Raw genomic sequence first — 25,201 nt, forward strand, 5'->3', positions numbered from 1 at the left:
ACAACAAGCTGTGTGGGCTGGACAAGCGAAACACATAAGGCAGCTGACAGCGAAGCAGCGTTGGATAGTAAGCTCCGCCCCTATACACATTGCATCACGCGTTGACTTCCTCAGTAGGGGTGGAGCTAATCACAATCCTTCGCTAAATAAATACACTTCTGTAGTTCACTGGGCCTGAGCAGGTGTCTGGTAATCAAACCAATCCCGGAAGGGATACGGCACAGGAAGGAACAATCCCAGCACATACTTGGGGGACACCGAACAAAACAAAAAAAAAAGACCATAAAGTAAAAATCCAAAATGCTAACATAATATAATATAAAAACCCGAGCCTGTATAGCAAAAATATTGCACCTCACTGCCAATTGCATATAGACAATGTCTAAAAATAATGAATAAAATAATCTCCCTAATTAAACTATATATATATATATATATATATATATATATATATATATATAGAGAGAGAGAGAAAACATACAAAAGTACATATAATAAGCATAAATAAAAGTAAAATATAATTTAATAAATAAAAATAAGTAAAAACACATAAAAAAATAAAATAATAAAAATAATAAAATTCAATATAAAAAAGATGAATAAATGCAAATTGAAAATAAAACCTGAAATAAAACATAAAAAACATAAACAAAATTAAATTAAAATTTAAAATAATAAATTCACCTATCACTGATAAAACAATTGAGGTCAAATTCAATATTGAGCCATGTGGGTGCTAAAATTTTCGTCTCATAAATCCAAAAAGATTCTTGTTTACTTAGCTGTCTAATGTAATTACCCCCCCTCCAATGACGCTTCACTTTCTCAATCTCCCAAAATTGCAGGGAATTGGGGTTTTGATTATGTATAAGCTTAAAATGTTTAGAGACATTATGATCCATTTTACCCTTCCTAATATTTTTAATAAGCTCCTCTACTCATATGTGTAGGGCTCTGGATGTGCGCCCCACATATTGGAGTCCACATCGACATTCCAACACGCAAAGGACTCCAGTGGTAACACACGTAATCAGATCACCGATCCCATATACCTTCCCTGTGCTAGTAGATCTAAATTCTTTCCTTTTCTTTAAATTGCATCTGCTCAGCGGACCTACCTTACAACGACCACAGGCATGAAAGCCAGCAATAAAAACTAAAAAGGGAACTTTTAGGTAAAACTGGGGGATCAATCACACCTGGGGCTAACCTATCCTTTAGTGTGGGGGCTTTTTTTAAATATAAACCCAGGATAAGGTGGTAACATTAATCCCAATGTTTTATCTCTCAGTAGAATATTCCAATGTTTTCTAAAGATCCTCTCGACCTGCTTGTGTTGATTGATTATTATAATCGAATATCACTTTATATTCAAATGAATCCATTGACTTTGTTCTCCCATCTACTAAAAGCATGTCCCTGTCCATTTCCAACACTCTATCTCGATCTTCCAAGATACAGGCGGGGCTATAACCTTTTTCTTTAAACCTATTTATCAAAACCTCAGATTGTTGGAGATAATCTATTGTATTGGAACAATTTCTCCGTATTCTGACAAATTGTCCCTTTGGAGACAGAGCCAGGAATGGTGATGACAACTTTCCAACAGTAAATATGCATTCCTATCTGTAGGTTTGACACGATTTCTAGTACAGAAATGGCCAGATTCTTTTGTATATTTCTAAACCCAAGATTACAACCTGGTCCTCACTAGTAATCAACGTTAAATTGATATTTTTAGAGTTGTTCATTTTTAGCTGTAAACTCTAAGGAAACTTGATTGTCTCTCCAAATGATGAGTAGGTCATCTATATAACTTTTGTAACCAATGAATTCCTCAGGATGATCACACAGGGTGCTCGAAGCTTCCCAACAGGACATGGATAAGTTTGCCACACTAAGGGTGAACCTAGCTCCCATAGCAACACCCCTTATCTTTAAATAATAATCTCCCCGTACCAAAAATAATTATGCTTCAAACAAAATCTCAAACACTCTAGGATATACTTCTTATACCCTACAGTGAGGTTAACACCACCCAAGACCCATTCTACTGATGTAAGGGCTTCCTCATGACTGATGATCGTGTATAAAGAACTCACATCAGCGGTGGCCAAAATACAAGACTCTGTATCCTCTAGTGATCTGAGAAATTGTATAATATGCTTAGTGTCCTTAGTGTAAGCCTCTGAGTGACCAGAGGCTGCAAAAAGAAGTCAATGTACTGACCTTGTCTAGAACAGACTGTGTCGATCCCATTGATGATAGGTCTGCCAGGGGGTTTAACTGTATCCTTGTGAATTTTAAGCAAAAAGTATGTAGTGGGAGTTCTGCATGCCAATGGATTAAGATAGAGTGCCTCTCTTTCCGTAAGAAAATCTTTCCAAAGTCCTTTCCGAATAAGTGTATCGAATCCTTTTCTATATTCATTGAGAGGATTTTTTCGAAGTAGTAAATAAGTGTCTACATCTGATGACTGTCTATTCATTTCATCTAAATAATACTACTGCTTGCTCATAATCACTAATTCCCCCCCCCCCACCCCTTTATAAGCAGGTCTAATTATCACATCCTTTCTATATTTAATCTTCTCTATACCCTTTTTTATCCATTGAGGATAATTAGTTATTTTAATCTTCAACTTCTCCAGATCATCCACTACCATATTTTTGAAAACCTCAAGAAATTTGTTATCGGCGTTCAAAGGGTTAAACACTGATCTACTTTTGAGGTTAGAGTGTACACCATTATAGTCATCTGAGGGGGTCTCTTATCAGCTTTAGATAAGAAATACTTCTTTTGATTCAACCTACGCATATGCTTGTGTACCTGTACATATGTATCAAATGTATTTAAATTTATTCCCGAAGCGTATGTTAAGCCTTTGCCTAAAACTTTAATTTCTTCATTATCCAATGTCTGACTACTAATATTAAAAATGCCTAACTCTATTGATATTTTCTTTTTTTGTTCCCTTCTCCCTGCTCTCCTCCCTCTTTCTCTTCTTTTGCCCTCAAATGGAATTCGATCCACTCCTGGAGCACTCTTCATATACAATGGTTGCTCTAAAAAAACCATTGATGGGATATTGTTGAGACTGGTATTGTAAAGGTGTAAATCTGTTATGAATAGGGACATTGTACCCCTCCTAAGCTGGGGTACGATCATAGAATGGCTCATTCCCTGATTCATGATAGGGCTCTTGATAAGAGTCCCTTTGGTTGGTCCCCTTCCAACCATTCTGTTGATGATTCCATGGGTGTGAATATTGTTGATATCCCCATTGGTTGCCCCTTCTACCTCTTTGAAAACCCCTCTGGGGTCCACCACTGCCAGGTCTCCCTCCTCTCCAATTACCTCAAGGGGGAAATGGCCTGGGATGTTCACCAGACTCCAACCTCTCCCTCTGTTGTGCTCTAGGGGGCTGGGGTAGAGGTGTCCGAACAGGGGGGAATAGATGGAATGGGTGTGGTCTCTCTAGAGGGTGTACTTTCTCTAGAGGGAATATGAGTATCTTCTTTTATAAAATGTTGTCATTTAAAAACATCATTATTTTTAAAATCATTGGTATCCCTTTATGAATTTTTCCTTTCCTTCTGTTAAGGCCCCTTTCACACACTCCGTCCGTCGGACGGACTCCGTTTTTCTCAGCGGGGGATCGATCCGCCGATCCCCCGCTGAGCAGGAGAATGACAGCTGTTCTCCGCACTATGTGCGGAGACACAGCTGTCAGAGCCCCATACATCTCTATGGGGGAATCGGATAGGAACGGACCGTCGGTCCGTTCTCATCCGATCCAATCCGCTGGACGGTTGGAAAACAGGGTTTCCATCCGTCCAGATTCAACGGATTGGATCGGATGTCAGCGTACATGTCTCCGCTGACATCCGATGCCCCATAGGGATGCATGGGGGATGCAAAAAAACTGACAGGCGCATCTGAACGGTCCGCCTGTGTGAAAGATTAATTCTCCTGACAATGTAATAAATTCTGGAGAGTCTTTTGCCACTTCCATACCGCCTCATTGTAAAATGACGGCGGCAGGAAGGCTTTACCGTTCCGGGCCGACGTCATATGACGGCGACCGGTTTTCCCCGATACTGCGCGCCCCCGGGGGCGCGCAGCGCGGCGATCGGGGATGAGGCTCGTGCCCCGGACATAGCCCATCCCCGATCAAGGTAAACAGCCAATGAAATTGGCTGTTTACCACGTGATCGGCTGTGTCAATCACAGCCGATCACATGAGCCGGCTCCAGCGTGAGCCGCTCGCACTCTCTTCAATGCGCGCCCCCCCCGGGGACGTGCAGCGTGGTGATCGGGGACGAGGCTCGTCCCTCGGACAGAGCCAATCCCCGATCTAGGTAAAGAGCCAATGAAATTGGCTTTTTACCACGTGACCGGCTGTCAATCACAGCCGGTCACAGAATGTCAACAGAGAACACGGTAACTAGCTGTCACCGTGTTCTCCTCCTCACACACTGATCCTGTGTGAGGAGGAGATTGTGGTAACAGCTAGTTACCAATTACAGTGCACCCCAAAACACACTGATTGCCCCCCCCCCAATAAAGAGCACCTGTCACTAGCCCATCAAAGTACCTGTCACTAGCCTATCAAAGTACCCGAGTACCTGTCACCAGCCCATCAGGTACTCTGATGACAGGTACTCGGGTACTCTGATGGGCTGGTGACAGGTATTCGGGTACTCTGATGAAAGGTACTTGGGTACTCCGATGACAGGTACTCTGATGACAGGTACACGGGTACTCTGATGACAGGTACTGGGGTACTTTGAGTACCCGTCATCGGAGTACCCGAGTACCCGTCATCGGAGTACCTGAGTACCTGTCACCAGCCCATCAGGTACTCTGATGACAGGTACTCGGTACTCTGATGGGCTGGTGACAGGTACTCGGGTACTCTGATGGGCTGGTGACAGGTATTCGGGTACTCTGATGACAGGTACTTGGGTACTCTGATGACGGGTACTCGGGTACTCCGATGACGGGTACTCTGATGACAGGTACTCGGGTACTTTGAGTACCTGTCACCAGAGTACCCGAGTACCCATGATCGGAGTACCCGAGTACCTGTCACCTACCCATCAGAGTACCCGAGTACCTGTCACCTACCCATCAGAGTACCCGAGTACCTTCCACCTGCTCATCAGAGTACCTGACGCCTGAAGTACCCGATTACTTGCCACCTGCTCATCAGTACCCATCACTACTCATCAGTACCCATCAGTACCTATCACCTATCAGTATCAGTACTGATCAACCTAAATACCAGTGTTATGGCAGCAGATAGCTGCCATAACCCTAGTATTTTTTAAACGGTGGACGGTTGGCTTTCCGATAAGGGTGGTCCCAGCGGCGGATTCGAGGCGGGATCACCCTTCCGGGATGGCGGAAGAGGTGCCCCCCTCCCGCCCTGTTCCGATCCTTTTCCCTTTAAGACTCTATGGTCTTGGAGGACCGGAGCTACGGCAAAGGTCCCTTTTTTTATTTTTTTTTTTTTTTCATTTTATTTTATTTTATTTTATTTATTTTTCTATCTTTTAGTGTACTTGTGAGATCTGAGGACTTTTTGACCCCAGATCTCACAAAAAGAGGTCCTGTCGTGCCTATTTCTATTACAAGGAATGTTTACATTCCTTGTAATAGAAATAAAAATGATATTTTTTTTTTTTTTAAACGGTGTAAAAATAATAAATAAAATAAATAGTAAAAAAAATAAAATTAAAGCGCCCTGTCCCCATTAGCTCACGCGTAGAAGCGAACGCATACAAAAACCCGCCCACATATGTAAACGGTGTTCAAACCACACATGTGAGGTATTGCCGCGATCGTTAGAGCAAGAGCAATAATTTGAGCCCTAGACCTCCTCTGAAACTCTAAGATGGCAACCTGTAGAAATTTTTAAATTGTCGCCTATGGGGATTTTTAAGTACCAAAGTTTGTCGCCATTCCGTGAGCGTGCCCAATTTTGAAGCATGACATGTTGGGTATCTATTTACTCGGCGTAACATTATCTTTCACATTATGGAACAAAATTGGGCTAACTTTACTGGTTTCTTATTTTTTAGTTAAAGTGAATTTTTTCCCAAAAAATTGCGTTTGGAAGACCGCTGCGCAAATACGGTGTGATAAAAAATATTGCAATAATCTCCATTTTATTCTCTAGGGTCTCTGCTAAAAAAAATGTATATAATGTACAACTGATTTTAGCTTGTAAACACCAAATGTCAAAAATAGGCCTAGGCACGTGGCTAGGATGCATGATGGTGCTCCTTGGAAGTTGGGCCCCTCTATATGGCTAGGCTGTGAAAAAGTCTCACACATGTGGTATTGCCATACTCAGCAGGAGTGGCAGAATGTATTTTGGGGTGTCATTTTTGCTGTGTACATGCTATGTGTTAGGAATATCCTATAAATTGACAACTTTGTGTAAAAAAAAAAAAAAATGTTTTCATTTTTTTCCCCACAACGACCCATAATGTCTCATAGAATATACGTTGGAGTGTTTGCTTTCCAAAATGGGGCCATTGTGTGGACTTTTCCATTGTATTGGTGCTCTAGGGCCTTCAAAAGTGTGATAGGTAGTAAGAAAGTTGTATGTGTATTTATGCTCCTAGAACGCCTGAAGGTGCTACTTGGATGTGGAGTCTCTTTTTGTTGCCAGGCTGTGTAAAAGTCTCACATATGTGGTATCACCATACTCAGAAGGAGTAGCAGAATGTATTTTAGGGTGTAATTGCTGTGTACATGTTATGTGTTAGAAATAGCATTATAAATTTACAACTTTGTGGGAAAAAAAAGAAAAAAAATTATTTCTTCATTTTCCCAAGAATTGTGGGAAAAAATTATAACTTCAAAAAACTCACCATGCCTCAAAAAACTCACCATGCCTCTTACTAAATACCTTGGACTGTCTACTTTACAAAAAGGGGACATTTGGGGGGGTATTTGTACTGTCCTGACATTTCAGGGCCTCAAGAAAGAGATAGGCCGTCAGTACATCTGGTGTACATCTGGTGTGATCAATTTTCAGTAATTGGTACCATAGCTTCTAGACTCAAAAACATTCACACAGACTAAATAATATACACTAATTTGGGTTAATTTTACCAGAGATATGTAGCAGTATAAATTTTGGCCCAAATGTATGAAGAAAAATTAATTTTTTGCAAAATTTTATAATAGAAACTAAAAAATTGTGTTTTTTTTCAAGATTTTTGCTCTTTTTTTGCTTATATCACGAAAAAAAAAAACCCAGTTGTGATCAAATACCACCAAAAGAAAGCTCTATTTGTGTGAAAAAAATTATAACAACTTTGTTTGGTTACAGTGTAGCGTGACTGAGCAATTGTCATTCAAACTGTGAGAGTGCTGAAAGCTGAAAATTGGTCTGGGCAGGAAGGGGGGGGGGGGGTCTAACTGCTCTGTATGGAAGTGGTTAGAAGGCTCCAATTTCTCCTTAATCACCTTGATCTGATTCTCAAGCAATTTGAGCTTTTTTTGTTTACGAGATAATGAAAAACCTAAAAGTTCTTTCCCTTTCATATTATCTCGTAAACAAAAAAAGCTCAAACTGCTTGAGGCCTTGGGTGGTGCTAACCTCACTATAGGACATAAGAAGTATATCCTAGAGTGTTTTGAGATTTTGTTTGAAACATAATTATTTTGGTACGGGGGAGATTATTATTTACAGATAAGGGGTGTTGCTATGGGAGCTAGGTTCGCCCTTAGGCTCCTTTCACACGGCCGCTCCGTGTGAAAGGTCCGCTGCGGGACTTTTTTTTTTTCTTCCACGGAGCGGATGACATTTTTGTCATCTGCTCCGTGTGCCCGCATATCATCCCATCCGTTTGCGGATGATATGCGGACATAATGTAAGTATATGGCACTGCGGATGTCAGCGGATGACACCGCTGACATCCGATTTTCCTTCCTTTCCGTTTTTTACACGGAAGGAAAAATGGGGTTCTGTTCCATTTGTAAAAACGGAACAGAACTGAAAGGAGGAAAATCGGGTGCCATTCACTTACATTATGTCCGCAAATCATCCGCAAACGGATGGGATGATATGCGGGCACACGGAGCGGCCGTGTGAAAGGAGCCGTAGTGTGACAAACTTATTCCTGTCCTGTTCAGAAGCTTCGATCATCCTGCGTGATCGTCCTGAGGAATTCATTTGTTACAAAAGGTATATAGCTGACCTAGAGAGGCAATCAAGTTTCCTTGGATAAGTTTATAGCTAAAATGAATAACAACTCTAAAAATATAAATTTAACGTGTACTACTAGTGAGGACCAAGTTATATTCTTGGATTTAGAAATCTAAAAAGAATCTGCCCATCTCTGTACTAGAAATCATGTCAAACCTACAGATGGGAATGCATATTTACCGTTTGATAGTTGTCATCACCATTGCTTGCTCTACAATATCCCAAAGGGACAATTTGTCAGAATACGGAGAAATTGTTCCAATATGAGAGATTATCTCCAACAATCTGAGGTTTTGATAAATAGGTTTAAAGAAAAAGGTTATAGCCCCGCCTCTTTCTTGGAAGATCGAGATAGAGTGTTGGAAATGGACAGGGACATGCTTTTAGTAGATGGGAGAACAAATTCAATGGATTCAATTAAATATAAAGTGATATTCGATTATATTAATAAACACAAACAGGTCGAGAGGATCTTTAGAAAACTTTGGAATATTCTACTAAGAGATAAAACATTGGGATCAGTATTACCACCTTATCCTGGGTTTATATATATTAAAAAAAACCCCACTAAAGGATAGGTTAGCCCCAGGAGTGATTGATCCCCCAGTTTTTCCTAAAAGTTCCCTTTTTAGTTTAATAGCTGGCTTTCATGCCTGTGGTTGTTGTAAGGCATGTTGGCTGAGCAGATGCAATTTAGAGAAAAGGAAAGAATTTAGATCTATTAGTACAGGGAAGGTATATTGAATCGGTGATACGATTACGTGTGTAATTGTCAATATGCAATTGGCAGTGATGTCCGGTATTTTACAGGCTATACAGGCTCTGGTTTTTATATTATATTATTTTAGCATTTTCGATTTTTATTTTTCGTTTTATGGTCTTTTTTTGTTTGTTTTGGTCGGTGTCCCCTAAGTATGTGCTGGGATTGTTCCTTCCTGTGCCATATACCTTCCGGGAGCACGTGAATGATTGGTTTGAGCCCAGGCCCAGTGAATGTGAACTACGGAAGTGTATTTATTTAGCAAAGGATCGTGATTAGCTCCACCCCTACTGAGGAAGTCCACGTGTGACACAACGTGTATAGGGGGGCGGAGTCTACTATCCAACGCTACTTTGCTGTCAGCCGCCTTATGTGTTTCGCTTGCCCAGCCCACACAGTTTTGCCTTTTATGTAAGTGCATCTATTTTCTTTTGTTGCCAATAAAATTGTTTATACGGAGAGCACTAGTCATTGTCCTTATCTCCCCTATATCCTTATCCGGAATTATCTGGAGTACACAGTAGTGTAAGGATCGGCATCATCCCGACCCCTATCTGCCTATCGGTATTAGGATTACATCCCGGGAAGGGAACAGTCAGTTCTGACCCACTGGTAAAACGGGTCTGAACTTGAGGTGAGCGGCCATCCATCCATTGGTGAAGGAGAGCACAGACATGGGATTACTTGCAAGATATCACCTTATGTGTCATACATTTTTATTCATCACTATTTTGATAAGCACATTTGTATTTAGATTTGATCAGAAATTAATTTAAGTGGCACAGCTTCATTTGGTTAGTAGTCCTGTGGCTTGTTTCTTTACTATTGGAGCCTGAGCTACAATTGTTAGTTGTAATATTAGTCAGGTTGTACACTGTTATTTAACCGCTTCCATACAGAGCAGTTAGACCCCCTTCCTGCCCAGACCAATTTTCAGCTTTCAGCACTCTCACACTTTGAATGATAATTGCTCAGTCATGCTACACTCTAACCAAACAAAATTTTTATCATTTTTTTTCATACAAATAGAGCTTTCTTTTGGTGGTATTTGATCACAACTGGGGTTTTTTTTTGTGATATAAGCAAAAAAGTGCAAAAATTTTGAAAAAAAACACTTTTTTTTAGTTTCTATTATAAAATTTTGCAAAAAAATATTTTTTCTTCATACATTTGGACCAAAATGTATACTTCTACATATCCCTGGTAAAATTAACCCAAATAAGTGTATATTATTTAGTCTGTGTGAAAGTTATTGAGTCTAGAAGCTATGGTACCAATTACTGAAAATTGATCACACCAGATGTACTGATGGCCTATCTCCTTTCTTGAGGCCCTGAAATGTCAGGATAGTACAAATACCCCCCAAATTACCCCTTTTTGTAAAGTAGACAGTCCAAGGTATTTAGTAAGAGGCATGGTGAGTTTTTTTAAGTTATAATTTTTTCCCACAATTCTTGGGAAAATGAAGAAAAAAATTTTTTTCTTTTTTTTTCCCAAAACGTTGTCAATTTATAAGCTATTTCTAACACATAGCATGTACACAGCAAAAATGACACCCCAAAATTAATTCTGCTACTCCTTCTGAGTATGGTGATACCACATGTGTGAGATTTCTACACAGCCTGGCCACAAAAAGAGACTCCACGTCCAAGTAGCACCATAAGGCGTTTTAGGAGCATAAATACACATAAAACTTTCTTACTACCTATCACACTTTTCAAGGCCCTAGAGCACCAATACAATGGAAAAGTCCACAAAATGACCCCATTTTGGAAAGCAAACACTCCAACGTATATTCTATGAGGCATTATGAGTCCTTTGAACATGTCATTTTTTTCCACAAGTTTTTGGAAAATGTGGGAAAAAAATAAAAACTTTTTTTTTTACACAAAGTTGTCAATTTATAGGATATTCATGTACATAGCAAAAATGACACCCCAAAATACATTCTGCCACTCCTCCTGAGTATGGCAATACCACATGTGTGAGACTTTTTCACAGCCTAGCCATATAGAGGGGCCCAACATCCAAGGAGCATCATCATGCCTCCTAGCCACTTGCCTAGGCCTATTTTTGACATTTGGTGTTTACAAGCTAAAATCAGTTGTTTTTGCTAGAAAACTACTTAGAACCCCAAAACATTATATATTTTGTTTTTTAGCAGAGACCCTAGAGAATAAAATGGAGATTATTGCAATATTTTTTATCACACCGTATTTGCGCAGCGGTCTTCCAAACGCAATTTTTTTGGAAAAAATTCACTTTTTTGAATAAAAAAATAAGAAACCAGTAAAGTTAGCCCAATTTTTTCCATAATGTGAAAGATAATGTTACCCTGAGTAAATAGATGCCCAACATGTCATGGTTCAAAATTGCGCACGCTCACAGAATGGTGACAAACTTTGGTACTTAAAAATCCCCATAGGCGACATTTTAAAAATTTCTACAGGTTGCTATCTTAGAGTTACAGAGGAGGTCTAGGGCTCAAATTATTGCTCTTGCTCTAACGATCGCGACGATACCTCACATGTGTAGTTTGAACACTGTTTACATATGTGGGCGGGGTTTCCGTATGCGTTCGCTTCTGCGCGCGTGCTCGCGGGGACAGGGCGCTTTAATTTTTTTTTTTTTCTTACTATTTATTTTATTTATTATTTTTTATTTTTACACTGTTTAAAAAAAAAAAAAAATGATCATTTTTATTTCTATTACAAGAAATGTAAACATTACTTGTAATAGAAAAAGGCACGACAGGACCTCTTTTTTGTGAGATCTGGGGTCAAAAAGTCCTCAGATCTCACAAGTTCACTAAAAGATAGAAAAAATAAAAAAAATTAAATAAAATGAAAAAAAAAAAGGGACCTTTAAACTGGTTGCTAGGCAACGACGTTTGCCGTAGCTCCGGTCCTCCAAGACCATAGAGTCGAGTGAGGGCAAGCTTGCCCTCACTCGACATCCTGTCTGTGAGGATCCGGGACCGGATAGTTTTCCCCGCTGCTGGCAGGTCCGGTAAGCGGCGAAAAGGACCAGAATGCGGCGGGAGGGGGGGGGCACCTCTTCCGCCAGCCCGGAAGGGTCATCCCGCGGCGAATCCGCCGCTGGGACCACCCTTATCGGAAAGCCAACCGTCCACCATTTAAAAAAATACCAGGGTTATGGCAGCTATCTGCTGCCATAACACCGGTATTTAGGTTTAAACGGAGGACGTATATAAACTTTTTTGGACTTAGACATGGCGGCTGTATGAAGGGTGACAGGTACTCGGGTACTTTGCTGGGCAGGTGACAGGTACTCTGGTACTGATGAGCAAGTGGCAGGTACTCGAGTACTCCGATAGGCAGGTGACAGGTACTCGGGTACTCTTATGGGCAGGTGACAGGCAGGTGATAGGTACTGATGAGTAGTACTGATACTGATAGGTGATACTGTACTGATGGGTACGGATGATCAGTACTGATACTGATAGGTGATGGGTACTGATGAGTAGTTATGGGTACTGATGAGCAGGTGGCAAGTACTCGGGTACTTCAGGTGTGAGGTACTCTGATGAGCAGGTGGAAGGTACTCGGGTACTCTGATGGGTAGGTGACAGGTACTCGGGTACTCTGATGGGTAGGTGACAGGTACTCGGGTACTCCGATGACGGGTACTCGGGGACTCCGGTGATGGGTACTCAAAGTACCAGAGTACCTGTCATCAGAGTACCCGAGTACCTGTCATCAGAGTACCCGAGTACCTGTCATCAGAGTACCCGAGTACCTGTCATCAGAGTACCCGTCATCAGAGTACCCGAGTACCTGTCGTCAGAGTACCCGAGTACCTGTCATCAGAGTACCCGAGTACCTGTCACCAGCCCATCAGAGTACCCGAGTACCTGTCATCAGCCCATCAGAGTACCCGAGTACCTGTCATCAGAGTACCTGATGGGCTGGTGACAGGTACTCGGGTACTTTGATGGGCTAGTGACAGGTGCTCTTTATTGGGGGGGCAATCAGTGTGTTTGGGGTGCACTGTACTTGGTAACTAGCTGTTACCACAATCTCCTCCTCACACAGGATCAGTGTGTGAGGAGAAGAACACAGTGACAGCTAGTTACCTGTTCTCTGTTGACATTTGTGACCGGCTGTGATTGGACACAGCCGGTCACGTGGTAAAGAGCCAATTTCATTGGCTCTTTACCTAGATCGGGGATGGGCTCTGTCCGAGGGACGAGCCTTGTCCCCAATCGCCGCGCTGCGCGCCCCCGGGGGGCGCGCATTGAGGAAGGAACGAGCGGCTCGCGCTGGAGCCGCTCATGTGATCGGCTGTGATTGACACAGCCGATCACGTGGTAAACAGCCAATTTCATTGGCTGTTTACCTTGATCGGGGTTGGGCTCAGTCCGAGGGACGAGCCTCACCCCCGATCGCCGCGCTGCGCGCCCCCGGGGGCGCGCAGTAGCGGCGAGATGACGGCCGCCCGGATCGAGAGAGGATTCCTGCCGACGTCATTTTATAATGGCGCGGTAGGGAAGGGGTTAATGTGTTTGTATACCTGCTAGCCGGGATGTGCCCCAAGGGTATGTTTTGTACTTCACTTTCAAAAACTTTCTAGTAAAGAAAAGTTTAGGAAAAAAAAAGAAGAAAAAACTCGGTGATTAAATATATATCACTAAAAGAAAGATCTATTTGTGTGAACAAAATGATAAAAATGTTGTTTGGGTACAGTGTTGCATGACCGCGCCATGCCTGGGCAGGAAGGGGGTAAAAGTGCCTGGTATTGAAATTTTTAGGTAGAATGGTTATGTGGCGCGTGAACTGTGGGTAGGTCCACAATGGGGTAAGAGTGGGGGGGGGGGGGGGCTTGAAGGGGCATGGTTAAACAAAACAAAAGCCTTCTTGCTGTCCTGCAAGTAAGAGTCTCAGAGAACTATACAAACCAATATTATTTTAAAAATAAAACCCTGCCATTACTTATTTTATGATTTTGTGTACACTGAAAATGGGTTAACATTGTCGGAGACAACCTTAAAGTAGAACTTTAAAATAGTCAGGGACTAGGGAGATAATGAATACTTTGGTGAGAAGTATGTGATATACAATATAGTGTACATATAGTGCAGGAGTGCGCAATGCACAATATAGTGTATACAGTGCAGGGGTGTGTAATATAAAATATAGTGTATATAGTGCAGGAGTGTGCAGTTCACATCATAGTGTATATAGTGCAGGAGTGTGTAATGTACAATATAGTGAAAAAAGAGTCCGTAATGTACAATATAGTGTATATAGTGCTGAAGTGTATATAGTGCAGAAGGAGTCAGTAATGTACAATATAGTGTACAGTATATAGTGCAGGAGAGTGTAATGTACAACAGAGCTCGACAAATTTGCTATGAATCTAGGAGCCAGCTAAAAAAGTTAGGAGCCAGTTTTTTTTTTTTGTAGCGTGCTTTGTCAGGGCAAGTAATTTGCGCCCCCTAACTCTAACTTACAGCAGAGCGGTCAGTCAATAACTCCAATGTAACGCATTACGTCAAGGTTATGGGCTGGCCAGAAAGAATGACATTAAAAACCTGTTATAGGGGAAACTCCTTTTTATGCTAGTGCATCATGACTGCAGCATGTAAAATACCCTCATCTGCTGCCTATTGTAGCTTAAGGGTGGATGTTGGTGGGTGGCAAAAACATGTCTTTACAGCACATTTTTTTTTTTGTCTAAAAACGTTTATTGAAAATGTTTTGGTACAAAACATACAATGCATAATAAAACATCCATACATCATATATATAGTTTTGTAATATACATATAAAAATATAAATCTAAAAAATAAAAAAATAAATGTTCTCTTCTTCCATTTAGAAAAACCAACTGTAATATCCTCAGTAATAGCAAGATATTTAAGTATGTCAATATCAATAGGATTCAGAAATGTACAAATGGCATAATGAGGTAAAGGTTAATGCTAACATATAGTATTAGGGATAGCCTGGAGGTGCATCAATTTGTGAAGCTTTGTACGTGAGCCAAGGGTTCCACTTTAGGTCATATATGTGTTTGGTGTTGGTAATGGAGTGTTGTAAATACTCCATATGTCTTATTTCCTCAACTCTACTAAGAACCTGTGGTAAGGGGACAACATTTTTTTTCCATTGTAGAGCGATTGTCCAGTGAGCAGCTACACAGATCGTGTGAACAAGTTGTTGGAATTTGGAGGGTGTATCGTGTATGCTCTGGAAAAATATGCAGTGGAAGTGTGTCAGTTCAAGACTCTTACCGGCCATCTTGTCCACAATCTTGAACAGTTCGGACCATATTTGTTTGACCCTGTCACACTCCCAGAATATATGTAAGAGTGTTCCAAGGTTTGAACAACCACGAAAACATAGAGGGGAGGTGTCTGGAAAGAATAAATTTAATTGGACCGGCGTGTAGTACCACCTGGTAAATAGCTTAACTGCTGTCTCTCTAATAGAAAGGGATCTGGTGCATTTGCGCAGGTTTGACCACATTTGATTCCATTCACCAACCGAGTACACCGTATCAAGGTCTGTCTCCCACTTCATCATATATGATAATTTAATATCTAAGTGTTAAGAGTTAAGATCATTGTATATGATAGAGATGAGACCTCTGCCCCCAGGTGTTGTAGAGCAGATATGTTCAAAGAGTGTTACCGGAGAGCCGGAGGGCTTAGGTAGAAATCATTCAAAGAATTGTCTAATTCGTAGATAGTTTGATTTCTCAGAGTCTGGCATGTTGTATGAGTTAGAAAAATGGGTAAAAGGAAGAAATACTCCTCCATGATAGAAATCTGAACGTTTAACAATATTTCTATCTATCCATTGTGAAAAATCCGAAGGGGAGACAAAAGCTTCCACAAATCTGGGGTCTCCTAAGAATGAGGCTCCCGGAGGAGGGTTGGAGATCAGAGATCCCTCCTTTTTAAACTTATTCCAAAGTTTTAATGAGTCTGAAACTATAGTATTTCGCGGAGCAATCCGACTCACCCAATTACCCGTGGACCACAGTATACTCGGGAGATGAAAGGGGGTTACTGACTGCTCCTCAAATCTAATCCAAGGGGCAGTAGGAGAATGGATATTCCATTGGGTTAGCTGGGATAATCTGCATGCGACATAATAGTACCACAGCTGCGGGAAGCCCAGGCCTCCCAACCTGTGAGATCGATAAAGTATGGCTTTATTATATCTAGGCCTCCTGCTGTTCCAGACAAACTTATTTATGATTGATTGGATATTAGAGACGTAACCCTTTGAAAGGGCAATTGGAAGAGATCTAAACAGGTAAAGGATTTTAGGGAGTATGGTCATTTTAATGGCGGTGATTTTTCCAAGGAAGGAAAGGGAGTATGAGGACCACGTTTGTAGGGTGCTTCGGATTTTGTTTATTAATGGGGGAAAGTTGAGTTGAAAAAGAGAATCGTAAGATCTAGTTAGTTGAATTCCTAGATAAAGAATTGAGTCAGTGGGCCACGTAAATGGGAACTGATTTCTCAGAGATTCCACCTCCAACTGTGTAAAATTGATCGGAAGGGCCGTGGATTTAGATATGTTAATGTGAAGACCTGAGAGAGCGTCAAATGAGTTAAGTAATTGTAGCAAGTTCGGAATCGATGTGCAGGGGTTCGAAAGAAATAGAAGGGTGTCATCTGCATATAGATTAAGTTTGAATGTTTCATTTCCTTTGTCGTATCCCATAATGTTCGGGTTTTGTAAAATAGCGATCGAGAGGGGTTCTAATGCGAGGGCAAATAAAAGGGGGGAGAGGGGGCAACCCTGTCTGGTTCCCCTGCCTAGTGGGAAGAAGTCAGAGTTACAACCAGGGATTCTAACTCTAGTCTTGGGATTGTGATACAGTGCCGAGAATCCATTAACAAACTCACCGTCAAAACCAAATTTGGACAATACCAATTGCAAATATTGCCATGAGACAATATCAAATGCCTTGTGAATATCCAAGCCCAAAAGAAGTAGTTTTTTGTTGAATAATTTTGCATCCTGGATAATGTTACACGCTAACCTAATGTTATCAGTGATCTGTCTATCTGGTATAAAGCCTGTTTGATAGAGTGAAATTAGGGTGGTGATGATGGATGATAGTCTATTAGACAATATTTTGCTGAATAATTTGAGGTCATTATTTATGACTGATATTGGTCTGTAATTTTGTGGGTTGGAGAGATCTTTGTTGGGTTTTGGTATTAATGACATATTGGCCAGAAGCATTTCATCTGGGAATTTGCCTCCTTGTAATACAAAATTAAATAAACTAGTGAGTTTAGGGGCAAGAATTGTGGCAAATTTTTTATAGTATATGGCGGTATAACCGTCTGGGCCTGGTGCTGAGGAGTTTTTAAGACTTTTAATGACCTGTAAAATTTCCTCAGTTGTAATGGGAGTGTTTAATTTAGTAATCTGTGCAGGAGTTAAATGTGGTATTGGCAAGGAGTCCAACCAGTTTTGAGTAATGTGTGATGAAGCTTCTGTAGGAGGAGAGAGTAGGTTTGAGTAAAAATCCTCAAATATCTTCACCACTTTCCTAGGATGTGTTGTAGTTCGACCAGAGGGGGTGTTCAATTTGTATATATGAGGTGGTTTGATTGCCTGATTCAGCTTCCTGGCAAACATGGTGGAGGCTGTGTTACCGTGGAGGAGAAATCTGGCTCTGGAATACCTCAATGATTTTTCAGCGTTATAGGATAGTATATTGTTAAGTTCTTTCCGTTTCTCATCAATTTTTAATCTGATTTCGTTATCTAGAAGGGCATTTGGGTTCTTATGTAGTTTATCGAGTTCTATAGAGAGAGCATGAATAGTTTAGGTGCCAATTTTGTTTTGGGCAACTGCTTTAGTGATCAAATTGCCTCGCATATAGGCTTTGTGTGTGATCCATGTGTTAGCAATAGAGGTGTCCTGATCTTGGTTAAGGAGAAAGAATTCGCTCAGTGCTGCCGTCAAGTCCTGCTCCACCATCACATCTGAAATCAGAGATTCGTTTAATCTCCACGAATATGGAGTAGGGGATAGGCCTATAAATTTTGTTACGAAGGAGACAATGTGGTGGTCCGACCATACACAATGACATATTTCAGCAGAGAGCGAATTCGCTAAGATAATCGGCGAGCAAAAAAATATAATTAATTCTGGCTGATGTGTTGTGAGGGTTAGAAAAGAATGTGAATTCCTTAGCTCCTACGTTAAGCGCGCGCCAGGTATCTATCAATTGGAGCTCCTGAATTTTCCTAGTAATTGATTTCGGGAAAGTTTTGGCTGAGGAAGTTGGATTACTTCTGTCCAGAGCAGGGTGTGCCACCATGTTGAAATCTCCACCTAAAATTGTGTGTGAGGAGTGATATTTCTCTAGTGTTGTAAAAAACTCGTGGAAAAATTGTGTGGAAGAACCGTTTGGTGCATACACATTTGCAATTATTAGTTCTTTCCCCATGATTCTTCCTTTCAGAATAATATACCTACTATCTGGATCCTTATATAAATCCTGTACTTCAAAGGGGAATGATTTGTGGATAAAGATAGCTACTCCCCTGCTTTTGGAGGAATATAATGTGTAATAGGCTTGATTGTAGGCCTTGTGAAAGTATTTGGGGTGACTAGACTCTGCAAAGTGAGTCTCTTGGATCAATATAATTTTAGCGCCCAACCTTTTATAGTTGTGAAAGGCTTTACTTCTCTTAATGGGTGTGTTAAATCCCTGCACATTATGGGAAATACATTTAATGTTCATTTGTACTACAAGAACAGTTAGTCTGAAACGGATTGTCAGGGATTAAAATTAGATCACTCTTGGTGAACCGTGAGGGGTCAGGAGGTCTATGCATTAACCGAGAGTAATGTATATAATAGAGTTCTGAAATAGGTACAAAAAGGAGGATAAAATAATGTTGGTAAAGTAGAGAATTTTGCCAAATGGATGACGGCTGTGAAGCAAAAATGAAGAAAAAACTTGTCAATTCCGAAAAAATGTTATAACATAGATAATTAAACATTCTTTTAACCTTGGATCAGATTACCTATAGGTAACTGAAGATAAAGAAAAAATAACCGGAGAGGGATCCTCTCCTAAAACAGCTCCCGTGAAGCCACCAGCCAAATTTAAGCCAGCAGACCTCACGTGAGCTGAGTGGGGGAAACATGACCGTAAATTTGTTTTAACTCTGAAACTTTGTAATACGCACAATGAAAACATTGCATTAACAACCTCACAAATGCAACTTCAAAATACATAAAGTTTTGTGATTATGAATGTAGCCTCTCACAAAATCCACACACCGAGAGGAAAAGAAAAAAAAAAAAAATTGGTAAGGGGAAGATTACCGCAGTTCCAATTTCAGACATAAGATGTCAGTATAGTAGCAATGTCATGGTTTCCCTTACCAACCGCGCCCAACATCAACGTCCAACATAGGCAATCTTGGTAGGGATCCATGTGCTTATTCCCGGATGGACAGTCACATCTTGTTTCTTGATATCTGTATGGGAAGACAAAAAAAGGAAAAAATATACCAAGGGTGGTCGTAGTAAAATCTCATCTGGCTCCTGATGGCCGATGCGGTATTTAGGAAAGTCCGGTGGCCGCGGAGGTCCGAGTAGGCCGCCAACGGCGTCCGTCACAGATGACTAAAATACCGCTCGGTATAGAGTCAGCAGGAGTCCCTCCTGTCCCCAGGTGTTTTTTCGGGGTAAGGATGCCCGAAAATCCCGCGGATGGTTAGGGATTAGAATTGCAGGCCCTGGAGCTCCTGTATCCTGCGTCCGGCTCGGCTGACGGTCGGCCACGCCCCAATACAGCACATTTTTACCACCCAACTGCACATCTAAATAAAGCCTTTGTGACATTTTAAATAAAATACAGAAAAGGATGAAAGAAGTATCCCAGCGCTGCTGATCTTCTGTTGCCTCTTTGCAGCTACTTCCTGCCTGTGTGTCCCCCTGTGGTGATTGTTGATAATACACAGGGCTTTATCAGAGGACATAAAAAGATCATTTTAAAGCATGGCCTCATCTCCCCTCCTCCAGCTCACAGCTCACCTTAACCACCTCAATACTGGGCACTTAAACCCCCTTCCTTCCCAGGCCAATTTTCAGCTTTTAGCGCTGTTGCATTTTGAATGACAATTGCGCGGTCATGCAACACTGTACCTAAACCAAATTTGTGTCATTTTTTTCCCCCACAAATAGAGCTTTCTTTTAGTGGTATTTGATCACCGCCAGGTTTTTTCTTTTTTGGTGCACAAATAAAAAAAGACCGAAAAGTTTGAAAAAAAAAAAAAGGTTTTTTGTTTAGGTTATAAAATTTTGTAAATGGATACGTTTTTTCCTGCACTGATGAGCATTGATGACGCCGCACTGACAGGCACTGATGAAGAGACACTGATGGGGTGGCACTGATATGCAGCACTGATGGGCACTGATAGGTAGCACTGATATGCAGCACTGATGGGCACTGATATGTGGCACTGATAGATAGCACTGATAGGCAGCATTGGTGGGCACTGATAGGCAGCGCTGATGGGCACTGATAGGCAGCACTGATGGGGACTGATCGGCGGCACTGATGGGCGGGACTGATCGGCACTGATGGGGGGCACTGATGGGCACTGATAGGCAGCACTGGTGGGCAATAATGGGCACTGGTGGGCGGCACTGATAGATGGCAATAACGGGCACTGGTGGGCAGCACTGATAGGGGGGCACCACTGGCAGGCTCTCTGAGCCCTGTTTGCCATCCCTGGTGGCCATGGTGGGCATCCCTGGTGGTCATGGGTGGGCATCCCTGGTGGCTCTAGTGGCACCTCCTCCCCCCAGGGCTGCACTGGTAATCAATCATCTGATTACCAGCACAGACCCCCCTGTAATCAGTGAGTAATCAGAAATACTCACTGATCACCCCCCCGGCTGCAGAATCGATCCTCTGCTCTTCTCCTCACTGACAGGATCTGTCAGGAGGAGAAGAGATCGAAGCCGTTACAACGGCTGTATTGACATTACATGACGGCTGTGAATGGACACAGCCGTCATGTGATCAGGAGGGCCAATCACAGGGCCCTCCTGCCGAGTCTTGTTGCTCTGTGTCCTAGGGACACAGGCACATCGAGATCGCGCCGCTGCGCGCGCCCGCGGAGGCGCGATCTCTCTCCTTCTGAAGGACGTTCCGGAACGTCTCTTCAGAAGGACGAGACTCCCGCCTGGCCGTATATCTACAATGGCCCAGGTGGGAGGTGGTTAAACAACTGCACTATTAGAACAGCGGCTCAGTGTGTCACAGCATGGACACATGAACACACACACAGGCAGCCCCTGTGCTCTATCCTCCACCAGAACTCTCCCCCCTCCCTCACAGTAGTGACAGTCTGCCTGCTAGGTCAGGTAAAGGCCACACAGGCTGCCGAGTCCCCCTCCTCCTCACTCTTCTCCAAGGTTTGAACTACTGTGGGCTCTGGGGGGAGGAAGGCCAGCCTGATAAGGACGCGACGGGCAGCATAGGAGAGCTCAGAGAGCAGCCATTACGGACCTTGCTCTGACAGAGGAGAGGAGGCCAGCCCCCTCCCCTCTCATGTTACACACAGCCGGACTTCAGATTACTGCACGGCTCCAGGGAAAATACGGAGACCAGAGAGGGGGAGAGCAAAGCATCAGCTGCCTGACACTCTGAGCTGCGTGTCCGGGCAGTCAGTTAGAGAGTGGGCTGGCGGCAAATCAGGAGCCAGGACGCAGTTTCTGGTCGCCATGGCGACCTGGCGAACGGGGTTTGTCGAACACTGATGTACAATATAGTGTATATAGTGCAGGAGTGTGCAATGCACAATATAGTGTATATAGTACAGAAGTGTGCAATGCACAATCTAGTGCAGGAGTGTGCAATATAGTGTAGGAGTGTGCAATGCAAAATATAGTGCAGAATTCTGTAATGTGCAATATAGTCATAGTGTATATAGTGCAGGAGTGTGCAATGCACAATATAGTGCAGGAGTGTGCAATGTACAATATAGTGCAGGAGTGTGCAATGCACAATATATAGTGTATATAGTGCAGGAGTGGGCAATGCACAATATAGTGCAGAATTGTGTGATGTACAATATAGTGTAGTGTATATAGTACAGAAGTTTGTAATGTTCAATATAGTGTATATAGTGCAGAAGTGTGCAATGTACAATATAGTGGAGAAGGAGTCAGTAATGTACAATATAGTGTATATAGTACAGAAGTGTGTAATGTACAATATAGTGTATATAGTGCAAGAGTGTAATGTACAATATAGTGTATATAGTAGAGAAGGAGTCGTTAATGTACAATATAGTGCAGGACTGTGCTATGTACAATATAGTGTATATAGTGCAGGGATGTGCAATGCACAATATAGTGCAGAATTGTGTGATGTACAATATAGTGCATATAGTACAGAAGTGTGTAATGTACAATATAGTGCATATAGTAGATAAGGAGGCAGTAATGTACAATATAGTGCAGGAGTGTGCAATGCACAATATAGTGTATATAGTGCAGGAGTGGGCAATGCACAATATAGTGCAGAATTGTGTGATGTACAATATAGTGTAGTGTATATAGTACAGAAGTGTGTAATGTTCAATATAGTGTATATAGTGCAGAAGTGTGCAATGTACAATATAGTGGAGAAGGAGTCAGTAATGTACAATATAGTGTATATAGTACAGAAGTGTGCAATGTACAATATAGTGTATATAGTAGAGAAGGAGTTGGTAATGTACAATATAGTGCAGGACTGTGCTATGTATAATATAGTGTATATAGTGCAGGGGTGTGCAATGCGCAATATAGTGTATATAATGTGATGTACAATATAGTACAGAAGTGTGTAATGTACAATATAGTGCATATAGTAGATAAGGAGTCAGTAATGTACAATATAGTGTATTTAGTTCAGGAGTGTGCAATGTACAATATAGTGTATATAGTAGAGAAGGAGCAATAGTGCAGTAGAGTGTAAGGCACAATATAGTGCAGGAGTGTGCAATGTACAATATAGTGCATGAGTGTGCAATATACACTATAGCGTATATAGTGCAGAACTGCGCAATGTACTATATAGTGTATATAGTAGTGAAGGAGTCAGTAATGTACAATATAGTGTATAAAGTATTTAAGTGTGTAATGTACAATATGGTGTATATAGTGCAGGACTGTGCAATGTACAATATAGTGCAGAAGTGGGTAATGTACAATATAGTGTATATAGTGCAGAAGTGTGCATTGTACAATATAATGTATATAGTAGAGAAGGAGTCAGCCATGTACAATATAGTGTATATAGTGCAGGAGTGTGCAATGTACAATATAGTGTATATAGTGCTGGGGTGCGCAATGCACAATATAGTGTATATAGTGCAGGAGTGTGCAATGCACTATATAGTGCAGAATTGTGTGATGTACAATAAAGTGCATATAGTACAGAAGTGTGTAATGTACAATATAGTGCAGGAGTGTGTATTGTACAATATAGTGTATTGTACAGTATAGTGTTTCTAGTGGAGGATGAGTCAGTAATGTAGTGTATATAGTGCAAAAGTGTGTAATGTACAATATGGTGTATATAGTGCAGCAGTGTGTAATGTGCAAAATAGTGTATATAGTCAAAAACACAAAAGATGTGAGCGCAAAGCAGCTCTAGTGTAATTCGGCTTTATTATGGTAAAGTTAAAAATACTACAATGGTCAAACTCACATTGTGTGAAGATATATACAGAATAAGGATTCCACTGTGGCCGCACTCCTAAAACCACCCCAAGATCCCTATAGGGCAGGGGGGATCCGTGGACGTTCAACCTAGCTGCCGGGATCATGGCAGTTTATCCAAGACTAGCCACTACCACGCTCGACGTGCAGATCCTAATGCCCATGCGCCTGGTCCAGCCAGGGCTGCGCTCTGAGAACACACAAACCCACACAAGCAGGACACAGGGGTAGGAGAGTGTGGACGTCACACATTTGTCGTGACAATGCGTTTAGGAGGAGTAGCCTCCTTCCTCAGGTCACGCCCACTCAATGGTAACTCGCCAATTTATAGGGAAAGACATGCTTACGGTGACGTCTACCCGGTCTCAAATCTTAAAGGGAAACGGGTAGGGGAGGCTTACTTATAGGCATTGAATATAACGGTTCAACTAATTAGAACATAATAAAAATTATTTGACAGGTGGTAATAAAAACAATTTACAAAGATGTATCTGCTCCCATCGAACACTAATATGCTAAAAAAAGTTAATAATTTGAATATGCCTAGTTATATTTAATTAAGGGATCGACCATGAGACCATTAAATAATGCTTCGATCACTGAACTGACCTCCGTAATCACCTCCCCTCACCTTTGCAGCACAGGTTGATGGCAAGCTCAGTGACAGTGGCAGGCAGGGCATGTTTACGTCCCCAATATCGGCAGTATTCAGCATAGGTGATGGTGGCATGGAGCTCAGGGGAGCTTGATATACCTATGAATGCGCCTATGATTTATGCTGCCTGCTGCCCCGCGATTTACATATAAATGCTGCCTTCCATCCCACAATTTACATATCAATGCCACCTGCTGCCCTGCGATTTTACATACCAATCATGTGTACACACGCACAGCATGGCTGGGCAGCATTAGTGACTCATTGGGCTGGGACTATTCTAAGGTAGGGACTTAGAGCTACAACTCCAAAAGCCCCTATGTTTATCCGGCCCTGTATGATCTTGTTAAATAATGATTGGATGGGTCAATAATCAATTGTAGATATAGTGAATAAGCAGTAAAAGAAATATATTGGTTTATGTTTACCCAGTTTTCCTCTTCTTCCTTCCTTTTAAATTGATGATCCATAGGGGCTCATGCACATGGATCACACATCACTTTCAAAATGCATATAAATGTTCAAGGTATAACAATAATGTTATTCAGTTCTATACACAATACAGTGGCTATTACAATTTTTGTTGCTCATTAGCACGCATTACACTGGCTTGCATGTAATTGACTGTACAAGAGTGTTTTGAATGTTTGTGTGAATTGGCGCAGAATGACACATAATAATGCATGTTGATGCATGTATTCACAAAAAATGTAGCATTCAACATTATATATGCTGATGTAGATATATTTACAATAGATTAACAAAAATGGCTGTGTGCATGAGCCCTGTATAGACTGATGTGTTAAAGTGGAACTTTGGTCAGCTTA

General features: G+C 41.6%; 1 protein-coding gene across 2 annotated transcripts in view; it reads left to right on the forward strand.

Moving 5' to 3' along the window:
• The window catches only part of CCS (copper chaperone for superoxide dismutase), a 353,047-nt gene that overhangs the window by 222,639 nt on the left and 105,207 nt on the right, over window positions 1–25,201 (forward strand). The gene's annotated exons all lie outside the window — the stretch shown is intronic.

This window comes from Pelophylax lessonae, assembly GCF_965119305.1.
Source record: "Pelophylax lessonae genome assembly, chromosome: 10".
Classification (NCBI taxonomy): domain Eukaryota; kingdom Metazoa; phylum Chordata; class Amphibia; order Anura; family Ranidae; genus Pelophylax; species Pelophylax lessonae.